We start from the raw sequence: 12077 nt of genomic DNA, 5'->3' as shown, positions 1-12077 counted from the left end.
ATTGCGGGGTGGGGTAGGAGAGGCGGGGCAAGGGCAGGGCACCAGGACCAGGAGGCAGTGAAGAACCCTTCCCAGGGAACAGGGAGATTGTGGTGGTGGGGCCTGAGTGTGAAACAAGGCTCCCATATCCTAGTGCATTCTTCACTTTCCCGTCGAAAATAGGAATTCAAAGATAAAATTAAGAATTTCAGGATGGTGATCTTAGGAGCATCCCTCGCCAAGCTGGGAGCTCTGGACACCTGCACTGATTTGTGACCTCAGCCAGCCTTGATTTGAGGCGCAGCCTCAGTGGCTCTGGCATAGATATTGGAAAACCACTGGGCTGGAACACCAGGCAGGTCACAGGGGTTTGCATTTGTAACTCAACATTTCTATTGATACGTGCCTTTTACAAGTGCTCCACGGCCTTTTAATAACTTGGTGTGTTATCTTGCCCAGAGTTTTCGTTCACTATTAATACTGATTCTGTCACTGTTGAGGTATCTGACTCTGGACAGACTCTGCTCCTTGGCTTCCTCTTCTCTTTTAGTTCTTATTATTTGTGATTCTGCAAACTTAGTTTTAAAGCCTCATAGTGGATATTAAGACAAACGACATCACACAGGGTAGTTCACCCTGTCCATTGATCTGTCTGGCTTCTGTGTTTAAACAAAAGGGGCTGGCAGTCTTGCCAAATCCCTCACTCACCCTATGTTGTATTTTAGATCATGTTTTAAGAAAGGGAGGCCCCTGTGTCCAGTTATTTATTAACTGGGGAGGAAAAAAATGGCTTTGCCTCACTTCTTGTTAGGTAGCAATCCACGTATCTTTCCAGTAAGCAGCATGACACTTCAGGGGGCTCTGGAAGACATTTGACACTCTGGCGTCAGAGAGCCAAGGGCCTGGGAGGTGTGGCCAGCAGTGTGTGTATCCAGGAAGCAGCAGAGGAACACAGCATCTAACAGTTCTGTCACTCCTGGCTGTGTGACTGCAGGCTAGTCACTTTCTGTCTCTGGGCTTCAGTTTTTCCATCTTAAAATAAAGAGATTGGACTAGGTCATCTCCAGGGTTTCATCTAGCTCCAAAATCTAAGATTTTATGACTGTGAATCAACAACTTCCATCTTCTCAGGGGCCTCCAGTCAAGTCATTCTGGAGATCACAGTCTTTCATAATCTCTGAAGCTTCATTTATCAAAAGAACTTGGAGCGGGCCTGGCATGGTGGCTCACGCCTATAATCCCAGCACTTTGGAAGGGTGAGGTGGGTGGATCACCTGAGGTCAGGAGTTCGAGCCCAGCCTGGCCACCATGGTGAAACCCCATCTCTACTACAAATACAAAAAATCAGCTGGGTGTGGTGGTGGGCGCCTGTAATCCCAGCTATTTGGGAGGCTGAGGCAGGAGAGTCACTTGAACGCTGGGAGGTGGAGGTTGCAGTGAACCGAGATGGTGCCATTGCACTCCAGCCTGGAAAACAAGAGCAAAACTCCGTCTCAAAACAAACAACAAAACAGCTTACAGCACAGTTCCCAGCCTGTTAGAAAGAGGAGAGGCATTGAGGTACACGTCAGGCTCCATCATAAATGCATGTGAATGGGAAATGGACCCAGTGACTCAGAGCTTGCCAAAGACCCCAGCCCATAAGCAGTCTTCCGACGAGACTGGCATTGCTATCCTTGCCCCTTCAGGCAAGGGTGTTCTGCAGCTCATTGCTAAGTTCATTATTGGAACAATACAAAGAAGCCAGCAGTTAATTATACACTGAAGAAGCTCCTTCACATCAGCCTCTACTCAGCTCTCTTTTTCATGCCCTCTGAAAAGACGTAATCATCTATTATAGTCATCACCAGCTTTGTTACTTTGTGTGCCTCTAATTGGCACTTTTCTTTTAGACAGTGAGGTATAGTGGAAAATATGCTCATCAAAGAGATAGCAGCCTGATGTTGTGGTTCTGGGCCTATTAATACTCCATTGTGTAACCCTGAGTGAGTTCCCTTCACCTTTTTGGGTCTTGGCCGTCCAATCAAAAGGAGGGGGTTGGAGCAGATCTAGCTAAGCTTTGCTTCTGCCAGACATTCCGCTACTGTCTCCCCAGATGTGCCCAGTAGCATGCCAGTTATCATGGGAGACATGGAAAAGTAAACATGTGCTCTAGTTTTGGCCCTCAGAAGGTACTCAGCATTGGGGACAAGGTGGAAACAGAGAAGTGTATCATTGTGCAACTCTTCAAGGGCTACAGGAGTTTCCAGCAGGAAAATTTAATTTGCTAGCTGGAACAAGAGGGAAGAGGCCATCCTGGGTCCACTGGAGAGTCTCATGTTGGGAACAAGGGTGGTAATGCTGAAAGGAAGGGAGAAGTCAGACTAACAATAAAGGCAAACAGGTTTGGACTTCATCAGCCATAAGGCATCAGTGTCAACATTTGACTAGTGGAGTTACAGCATGAGATAGACTCCTTAGAAAATGTGTCAGTTAGGAATGCATTTGGCTGCACCAACCACTGTGGTCTAAACACACCTGGGCAGATTTTTTTCTTGTCTATAACAAGACATCAGGAGGTGGCAGGTACTGGTGTTGGCTTAGCAGTCAGGGTTACTGTGACATTAGAATGCAGACATTCTGATGCCAGGGTTATTTCTGCAATTTCCTTAGCCTTTTACTCATGGTTGCAAGACAGCTGCTATGGTGCCTGCTCACATCTCTATGTAAGCCAAAAAGAGAAAAGATAGAAAAAAAAAAAAAAAAAGAGTGACTGCAGGGAGGGTTTGCAGCAGTTAAATCATTCCTTTTAAATCACAAAAAACTTTCAAAGAAGCCCCCAATCCCAGAACCCCTAAAACAAAACTAAATTTCTGATTTTGTCTTAAGGGCGATAGCTTGGCTACATGGCTGTCTTTGATGCAGCCTCTTACAGAAGTCATTCCCAAGCCTGCTTTTCCTCACAGCGTCCTGTTACACATCGTGCATTGATTTTTTAAAAAAATTTTTTGTGTGCTAGTTAACTGTGAGCATCTTAAGAAACTTCCCACCTTTGTGTCTGGAGCATTAGATGCCATGCTGGGTTCACAGTGATCCTTCATTCACGACTGTGGTTGTGAATGCAGTGAAGACAGCTCGGATGGGGAACTGCCTGCCTCTATCACTTCTCTTAAATAACCAAACATCTGATGTGTTGGCCAGAATGTGTGTTAATATTCTGGCCCTATTCCAGCATATTTCATAGCAGCCATTAAAGAATATATTCTTAGGTTTGCACTTATAAAACTTTATTGGCTTAATCCATTTGTTATCATACATTTGAAGTTGAAGTCTTGAAGTGTAGCTGCACCTACCCATTGGTACAAACCACAGCATGCAAGTTGGTGAGCTTCTGGCAACAGTTTTTGTTTGTTCGTTTGTTTGTTTTTTGAGATGGAGTCTCACTCTATCGCCCAGGCTGATACAATCAAGGTGAAACTGTAACTTTCGCCTCCTGAGTTCAAATGATTCTTATGCCTCAGCCTCCAGAGTAGCTGGGACTATAGGCATACACCAACAAGCTCAGCTAATTTTTGTATTTTTGTAGAGATGGAGTTTCACCATGCTGGCGAGGCTGGTCTCAAATTCCTGACCTCAGGTGATCTGCCCACCTCAGCCTCCTAAAATGCTGGCATTACAGACATGAGCCACCGTGCCTGGTGACTGGTGACAGATTTAATTACTTTACCAGCTCTGAACAACCTCTATCCATGGTAGATAACTATAGTGGTTTTTGCTCTTTCCTGAATGACTATTTAAAAAAATTTCTTAGTTTGATCACATAATTTGCCTTGCTTCATCCATAATTCTACTTCATCTCAATTGAGCTTATTTTATTAAAGGGTAGGAAGTCCTCTGAATTTCTATTTCTGGACAGGTTTCTGTGGGAGTCTTTTTAATGTTTTTCCTGCTGCCTTTTCTCCTTTATCTTTACAAGTTCCTGTTCTATAAAAACCGGTCATTTTTACTGACCATTACTGCAGGCTGAATTTTTCCCTATAAACCCTAATTTTGTAATCTGGGAGCAATATACATTGCTAATGTGATTTTTATTCCCGTCTCTCCTTCTGAGTCTGGAAGAGTAGCCTTTCTTTTGTAGATTTATGGTGAGGTCTTGTACTCAGCACTCTCACGTGGCAGATGAGTTTTCTGACTATAATGGACCATTTTACAGCCTTATGGTTTGCCTATTTCTCAATGAATTTAATATTTTCTCCAATTTGTGAGCTAAATGTTAACTCCTGGCTTTTTTTTTTATTGATCCAGTACTATTATAAAATGCATGTTTCTTTATGTCTGGAGCCTATGACTGCAATTACTGCGTGTGAAGATTATGTACAGATTCTAATATGCATATTAATCTCACTATGCTATGGAACTGGTCCTTGAAGAGTTGTGCCTCATGAAGGGACACTGTAACTTCATATGCTTTCTAAATGGATGGCCCCAAAACAGCAATGTCTCCCCTACACATACCCTCCCCTACTGGTGGCTGTCTTCACGGTAGAAGGGAAGACAGCAAACATCCTACAGTTGTAGATTTTGGAAGTGGAGCATGAAAAAAATAAAACTGACCCTTTGAGATACAGTTGTTTACAGAACAGGTTTTTGTGGTCCAAACCATGCCTCTGGATGCCCTGGGAGCGGCAGTAAATGGAAGCCTCCGGCTGGAGGGAGAAGCGTAGCTCCCCAGCTACTCACATATTCGTATATTCTCTCTCGCTTGAGGCTGAATATATTTCTACCTAGCAAGGAAGCTGTGCTGACACACAGCCCCAGCACAGAATTCCACATTCCTTTGTGTTCAGGGAACAATGATTTAGGTTAGCTGGGATTAACCCACAGTTGAACCTCCGCGAGATGGGTTCCGAGTCTCTCAATGAATTCAGGAGTCACTGACAGCTTCGTGAATGGGATACGTTGCCTGATGCATGAGCTGAGTTGTCACAGGCAGGGCGGGGAAGGGCAGACTGGAAAATCCCCATGCCTGGCTGCCTCCCGATGTGTTCCCCAAGATTGCGCTCTGGGGGTTTCTGTGAAGGGGAGCCCTCCCATTGCCAGCCTGCTCAGACCACACAGGCACGCACAGCCCTGCCTCATGGAAGCATCTGACAATTTTTAAAAAGTCCTTTCTGCAGAGAGTCCAGAGCCTGCATGTTTTAACCCCCAAGTGGTAGCAGGCTTGTTTTGATAGTTGGAGCCAGACGTTCATATCTGTATAAAATAATATTCACTGGACGATGAGGAATATGCATGAAATCATCAAAATGAGCAGTAAAGGCAGATTTTGATAGCCTCCATCTAGAATTGTTAAGCCTTTCTTTTTTTTTTTTCTTTTGAAAAGGGGATAGAAGGAAGAGTTGCGCATCTGATATAATCAGTCCTTTTTGGAGAAATGTGTGAATGGGCTACTGTCAGTTCAAACAGGTGTCATTTAGTGTCCATCCATCTTATTTCTCTCACTAACATGTCAGTCTCCCTTGTCTTCCACTCACATCATTCAAGGTGAAAAACACTGAATAGGTTCTTGTTGTTCTTTGTATTTTTTTCATTGTTCTAGGGCTGTGCTGATACCGACACATCAAGTCTATGACTTGGAGGAAAAAGGAGGTAAGGAGGAGAGAACCAACATGCACTGAGCACCTGTGATGTGCTAGGCTTCATACCCATCATCTTATTTAATCTGCCCACATTTAAGATGTGGTGATGTCATCCCCACTTCCTGACTGAAGACACCACATTTGAGACAGCTCCAGAAAGGGTTCCCACATCTTGCAGAGGTTAGAGACAGAGGTTAGAGTCTGCCTCAACACACCCCTGAAAACCCCATGTGGCCTAAAATGCAAAGCATTTAATGTAGTATTCATAGTGATCTATTTCATTTGTATATGCTGACTTACATATGTCAATTGCTGTATCTTAGACAATGACATTTTATTTCTGTAGTTTATAAGCCTCATCCTTCAAATACTGAAAAAGAAAAAAAGAAATGCTCAAACAAGCTTTGAAAGTGTATTCATGGTCTTTAGCTTTCTAGATCTTTCTGTGACTTCTAGCACACTCCATTTCTTAATGTGGCAGGGAGCTTCCACAGTTGGGTGGAAACAGGGTCACCACAGGCCCTATTGATTTCAGGTCACACAAACCTGTCCCTACTTCCTCAGAGGATAGGCTTAAGAACAAAACACTTCCCTGGGTTTACCTAGATGGTGGCATTCAGGGAAGGGGAGAGGGGATGGCAGTAGAATGCCCAGGCTCTTTTGGGACAAAACTACCATGCTAGAGAGGATGGATAAGGTGGCACATGTGCTCATCTTCAAGTTCCCTCCCCAAACTTATGACTGTCTCAGATGCTTGGGCTCTATCTGCCTCTCTATCTGGTGCATGTGCCCATTCACTTGGGCTTACCCCTACCCACTCTCCAGCGCATAAGTAGATTATCTCTAGATCAAATGACATCCTTGACTCTCAGCTGCCATCAGTTGATGCAATCGGCGATTAATTAGGCATCAACAGTCTGGTGAATGACAACAGTGGGTTAACATTTAGAATGGACCTTTCTCCTGTCCTGTTTTGGTCCTTAATTGCCTGTTTTGGTTCATCTTAGCAAGCACCAAGCCGAGGCTGGGCATGGTGGCTCAGGCCTGTAATTTCAGCACTTTGGGAGGCTGAGGCAGGTAGATCACCTGAGGTCAGGGGTTTGAGACCAGCCTGGCCAACATGGTGAAACCCCGTCTCTACTAAAATACAAAAATTAGCCGGGCATGGTGGCACGTGCCTGTAATCCCAGCTACTTGGGAGGCTGAGGCAGGAGAATCGCTTGAACCTGGGAGGCGGAGGCTGCAGTGAGCTGATATCATGCCACTGCACTCCAGCCTGGGCAACAGGGTGAGAATGTCTCAAAACAAACAAACAGCAATTAAAAAAAAAAAGCACCAACCCCAGACGAAGTTGTAACACATCTAGCTTCATCCATACACACGTGTAAGTATTCTCAATGGAGTACAGTGGATGGGAACACCCATAGGACAGCTCTGGGTGCAGCTAAGTTTGACTGCCAGAGAAGTGTGGGGTAAATACTATTAAGATGAGCTTGATGCTGCTTGATGGAGCTGAGTGAGTGGTGCCATATGGCAAGGCTGTCATTACGAATAGCAGCAGCTGGGCTAGGAATAAAAAGGTGTCTCTGTGTGCAGCAGCACGGGGAGAGGAATTCGAAAGACATCACAAGTCCTCTGGGGAAAAGAAACAGAAATGGAGTCAAAATGTGGCTGGCCCTTTTCTTTCTCACCCTTGGCCCTGCTGGGAGCAGAAACAGAGTCCTTGAGGTGAAAACACAGCTGGCTTTGTCTTTCCCTTACGATTGTGGCCACACTGCTCTTCCAAAAACAGGTATAGACTCCAACACCTGTGGTTTGCACGTCAGCTTTGGTGACATAGATTGGAGGGCAGGTTGCCATGAGGAGGTCCTCAGGCTGTAATATGGTCGATGAATCGGGAAGGTCTGAACACGTGGCTATGAAGGAAGGCAGGGGAGCAGAGGGGAGGCTGCAATGCAAGTGTTGAAGTGCTGGATATCTCTGAGTTTCGGAGAACAGGGGCTTGAGGTGGGCTTATCTCTAAAAGAGAAGTCAAAGCTCAGAGAAAATCATACTGTGGGCTCTTCCATGCTCCTTGCAATATTGCAACCTAGCTGGCATCTGGATAAAATATGCCGCCTTCTGCAGAAGGAGTAGCTGAAGCAAAGCTGTCATAAAAAGCCACATGTAGCCAGGGCAAATGTGTGTAGAGGGAGGAGGTGGGGATTTTCCTGCCTGAGTGCCGGCTCCGGGCCCACCTGCATTGCCTTGGCAACGGTGATGGGGGAGGAATTTATAGGCTTATTCCTACGTGAGTACCTTAGGTCTTTTTAAATTCCTGCTGGCTTCTCTAGCCACCCACCGCTTCTGTGAATCACTGCATGGGGCTCTGGGAGATGCTCTGTCACAGTCTGAGGCTTGACACAGCTCAGGGGATGCGGAGAGGTTCCGAGAGACTGGGGGAGCAGCTTTTCAACATTTTGCTTTGGTCTCTGGAATGTCAGTTCCAGGGGCTAGATGGAAAAAGCAACTTTGAAGTGTGATTGCTCAAATCCGCTTCATTCACCCAAAATGTGAAGGGCCTTCTAAACAACTCAGTGAGGTGTAAAGCAATGAGAAGGTCGGAGTTTCCGCTCTGAACTGTTTATCGGTGCCACCTTGGGTGAGCTGCAGGTCAGATTCCTATCCCTAGTCTGGTCTCCTCTTTAAACATGAGCACTGGACGACCTGGCCACAGTGGGCCTATACACTCCAGCATTTTGTGCACCCTGATTGGACTTCTCTTTGATTAACCACAGCTGGTTTAAGAGCACAGCACCTGTCCCGATTACCGTCGCCAAGAACTTACGAAACCAAGCCAAGCTAGTTGCCTTGTCAGCAGCAGCCAATAGGAGTCGAGAGTCAGGGCTCAAAAACCGAATTTGGTGCCAAAAATCTGAATACACTGAACCAAGTGCTCACCTCCCAGATTGCATTAAAAAAAAAAAGCCCAACACCTCCAGTGCCTGTCCTAAATGCAGGTGACGCTTGTGTCATCCCCACTAGAATGAACCTGGGGACAGGCAAAGCTGGGTCTGAATGTTCACTGCTGCATCTCAGGGCCTAGCATGGAGTGTGGCAGAGAGGAGGTGGTCTCTGAGGATCTGGGCTCTACGAAGCTCCGTCATGAGGTTGTCACATGGAGAGGCATGGAGTCTGTTGTCACTGGCCCATTTTAAAGATGGTAACATTTCACAGTTAGTAAGAATAGCTCATGTTTATTGACCTCTAAGTTGTGTATAGCATCATCATAGGTGCATAATTTTAAAAAAGATTTTTCTTCTATCAAAGTTACACATGCACATAATTTTAAAAATCGATAGTAAAAACACCAGTCCCCACTCTCCTCACATTTTCTGTTCCCCAGAGGCAGCCATTTTTAACTCTGTTAGTGCATTTTTTTTGGCATTAACCTTCATATCTTTATGTAATATGCTTGTCTTGCTATTAGGATTTCTTGCTCTGTAAAGTGAGGATCTAGTTCCCTTTTACTTCTTTGCCACTAAGACACAGACATACACACACACAACACACTCCTCACAAACTCCACAAATGTACCCCATGAACACACCCCCCAGCACACAACATGAAAACACACACAGCCCCCACACACACCCCAAACACACTACACACACACCAAACATACATACACACCCACACACTTTCTGGACCTCCCATTATTGCAATATGGTTATACTGTAATTTTGGATACAATAGTCATTGTTTGCATTTTACGGATGTGTAGACATTCTATACAACTGACATGTAGTAAACTATGATTACTTTCTTTTGCTGCATAATTTCTCTATTTCTCTTCAGTTAATTATTACCTTGGGTTTTTCATCTGTGCTTGTGTGTTTGCACTTCCTACTCTCTGATTTATCACTAAGTTCACTTCAGACTCTCCTCCAGTTGCAAATCTCTCAATATTTTTCAAGCAATTAGGTATTCCGGTAAATTTCACCATTAAAAAGTATTCAATCTCCTTTCTTGGTTTCATTTTGTAAGGTGGGGAATAAGAACAATTTTAGCTTTTATCTAAGCGTCCCACGAGGACAAATCAATTTGTAAGGTCCCCAGACCTGTAATTCTGAATGAGAGTTGGTCTACTTTCACATATTATTCTGTTTAATGTTGAAATTTTTTTTGTCCACATGCCTCTAACACCTACTAGAACTTTCTACTGTAAGACCTAGCTGCAAAAACACTTGTCTTACAAGCTATAAGTATAAAAGCATATGTATGCTGCCCACTTCATCCTCCTACCAGCCCACATATACTGTGTCTTTTCGGTCTAGATAAGTCGGAACTAAATTGAAAATTCAAATCTGGCTGGGCATAGTGGCTCATGCCTGGAATCCTAGCATTTTGGGAGGCCAAGGTGGGAAGATCACTTGAGCCCAGGAGGTTGAGACCAGACTGGGGAACATAGTAAGGCTCCTGTCTCAATAAAAATAAAATAATTTTTTAAAAGAAAATAAAGTCTTTAATATACATATCACATTTGAGGTACTTGCTACCACTGTCAAGGACTGACATTCTGGCATGGAGTTTGAGTCTAGAATGTAAAATGGCTTGTGCTCTACCTTAAATGCTATCTAAAATGTATAAGATCACCCTTGGAACCACAGGATTTAGTACCTTTCCCACAATCCTCTCAAAGGTAAGGATTAAATGCACTTTGGATTAGGATATCAGGAGGCAGAGCAGCATTCTGGGTGAGACTTAACCCAATGGCATCCTAAAGGCTAGAACCCTGGCCAGAGAGAATACAAGAAGGAATACAAGAAAACTGTATTCCTTCAAATACAGGTTTTGACAGCCTCCAGTCAAAGGCTGTCTGTCTTTGACATTCAGGTCCTTCTCTTTATTCTCAAACCAGCCAGGCCGATAGGGGGCCAGATATGTACTTCTTACTTTCAAATTAGCCAGATCATTGTCTCACTAAGACAAGCAATTTAGATTTCAAGACTGGATTCTGGCTTTACTTTCACCCTACCCCAATTTTTCCCTCCCTCTTTCCTTTCCTTCTTCCTTTCTCTTTCCCCATTTCCGCCTCCTCTGCTTCCTCTGCCTCCCCTCCCGCCCTCCCTTCCCTCCTTCCCTCCTTCTCTCCTTCCCTCCTTTCCTCCTTTTTTTTCTTCTTCTTCCTCTCCTCCTCCTCCTCCTCCTCCTCCTCCTCCTCCTCCTCCTTTCTCTCTTTCACCTACGAAGGCATGGATGTGAGAGTAAAATCATACTCTTGGGCTAAAATCTGTGGTTGGTTGGCTGTATGACCTTGAGAAGTCTACACAGGCTTGCTATGCATTTCTTCATCTATAATATAGGGCTAATAAGACATTGTCAACTATGAGAATTCAACAAAGTTATGCATGATAAGTACCTGGTACAGGGCATGCTATATACTAATTGCAGAATAAATGGCTTCATAATAATATCTTAAAACATTCACCTCCAAATTCAATGCTGCTTAAAAGCAATATCCCCATTCTAGGAAATTTTGACAGTGTTTACCATATGACTCCGTCTTTCAGCTCTTTAGAATATTTGAATAGAACAAAATGTTGGTTTGGTTCAGAGAATATATTTTGGTCCAGTTTTATTCTGGCTTAATTGTTTTAATAAATCTATAGATTTTGCTTGGGTTCATATTATGCAAATGTAAAATTGGGGCTGGGTTTGAGGCTTTTTATTCTGGTGCTTTAGATATTAAAATCTTGGATTCAAAGGCTGTCATGGGACTCCTACCCTTCTACTGAAGCCCAGAAAAGAACACCCAGGGACTTGTGAAATAACAGACCTCTCGCTGCTGGAACAAGATACTGCCCAGGTTTAAGTGGCATAGAAAGGATTTGATGAGTCTGTTACCTAATCGCACAATGTCATACAATGTCATAGTTATCTGGAACAAACAGTTCATGCGCCCACTGGCAAAGAGCCTCTTAATGTGGCTTCTCTTTGGCAGAATTGCATCTAGTGCTCACCTGTCAGTGGGAATGGCTGCGGTAGCTGACAGGAAAGGTGATGGAAAGGAAGCGTTTCAGGACTTTTATCTACAGCAGCACATCCCAGGTTAGCCTCTCAGCTGCTGTGCGTCATCAGAGGTCCTGGGTCTGGGTGCTCTGCGGGCTTTTATCTCAATGAAGCGCTTGAGGCTGTTCAGGGTGCTTGACGAGAGAGAGGTGAATGGTTGCCAAGGCAACCTTCTTTGGATTCATTCACAGAATGGAAGTTGGAGTATGTAAGAAAGCCCCAGAAATAATGGTCACAGTGGAACTACCCACATCTAGCCAGTTCAGGAAATCTGGGCACTTAAAAGGAGAAAATAAGATGAGAATATACACAACCAGGCTTACCTGGTATCTGCATTTTTCTTCTGTGGGTTTGATTTGAAGACATTGTTTGGCTCAGAGAATAATGTCCCACTTCACTCCATGATGTCACAAATGGCTGCTGTTGTTA

The sequence above is a fragment of the Nomascus leucogenys genome, chromosome 8 (assembly GCF_006542625.1).
Source record: "Nomascus leucogenys isolate Asia chromosome 8, Asia_NLE_v1, whole genome shotgun sequence".
NCBI lineage: Eukaryota > Metazoa > Chordata > Mammalia > Primates > Hylobatidae > Nomascus > Nomascus leucogenys.
This window is presented reverse-complemented; position numbering follows the sequence as displayed.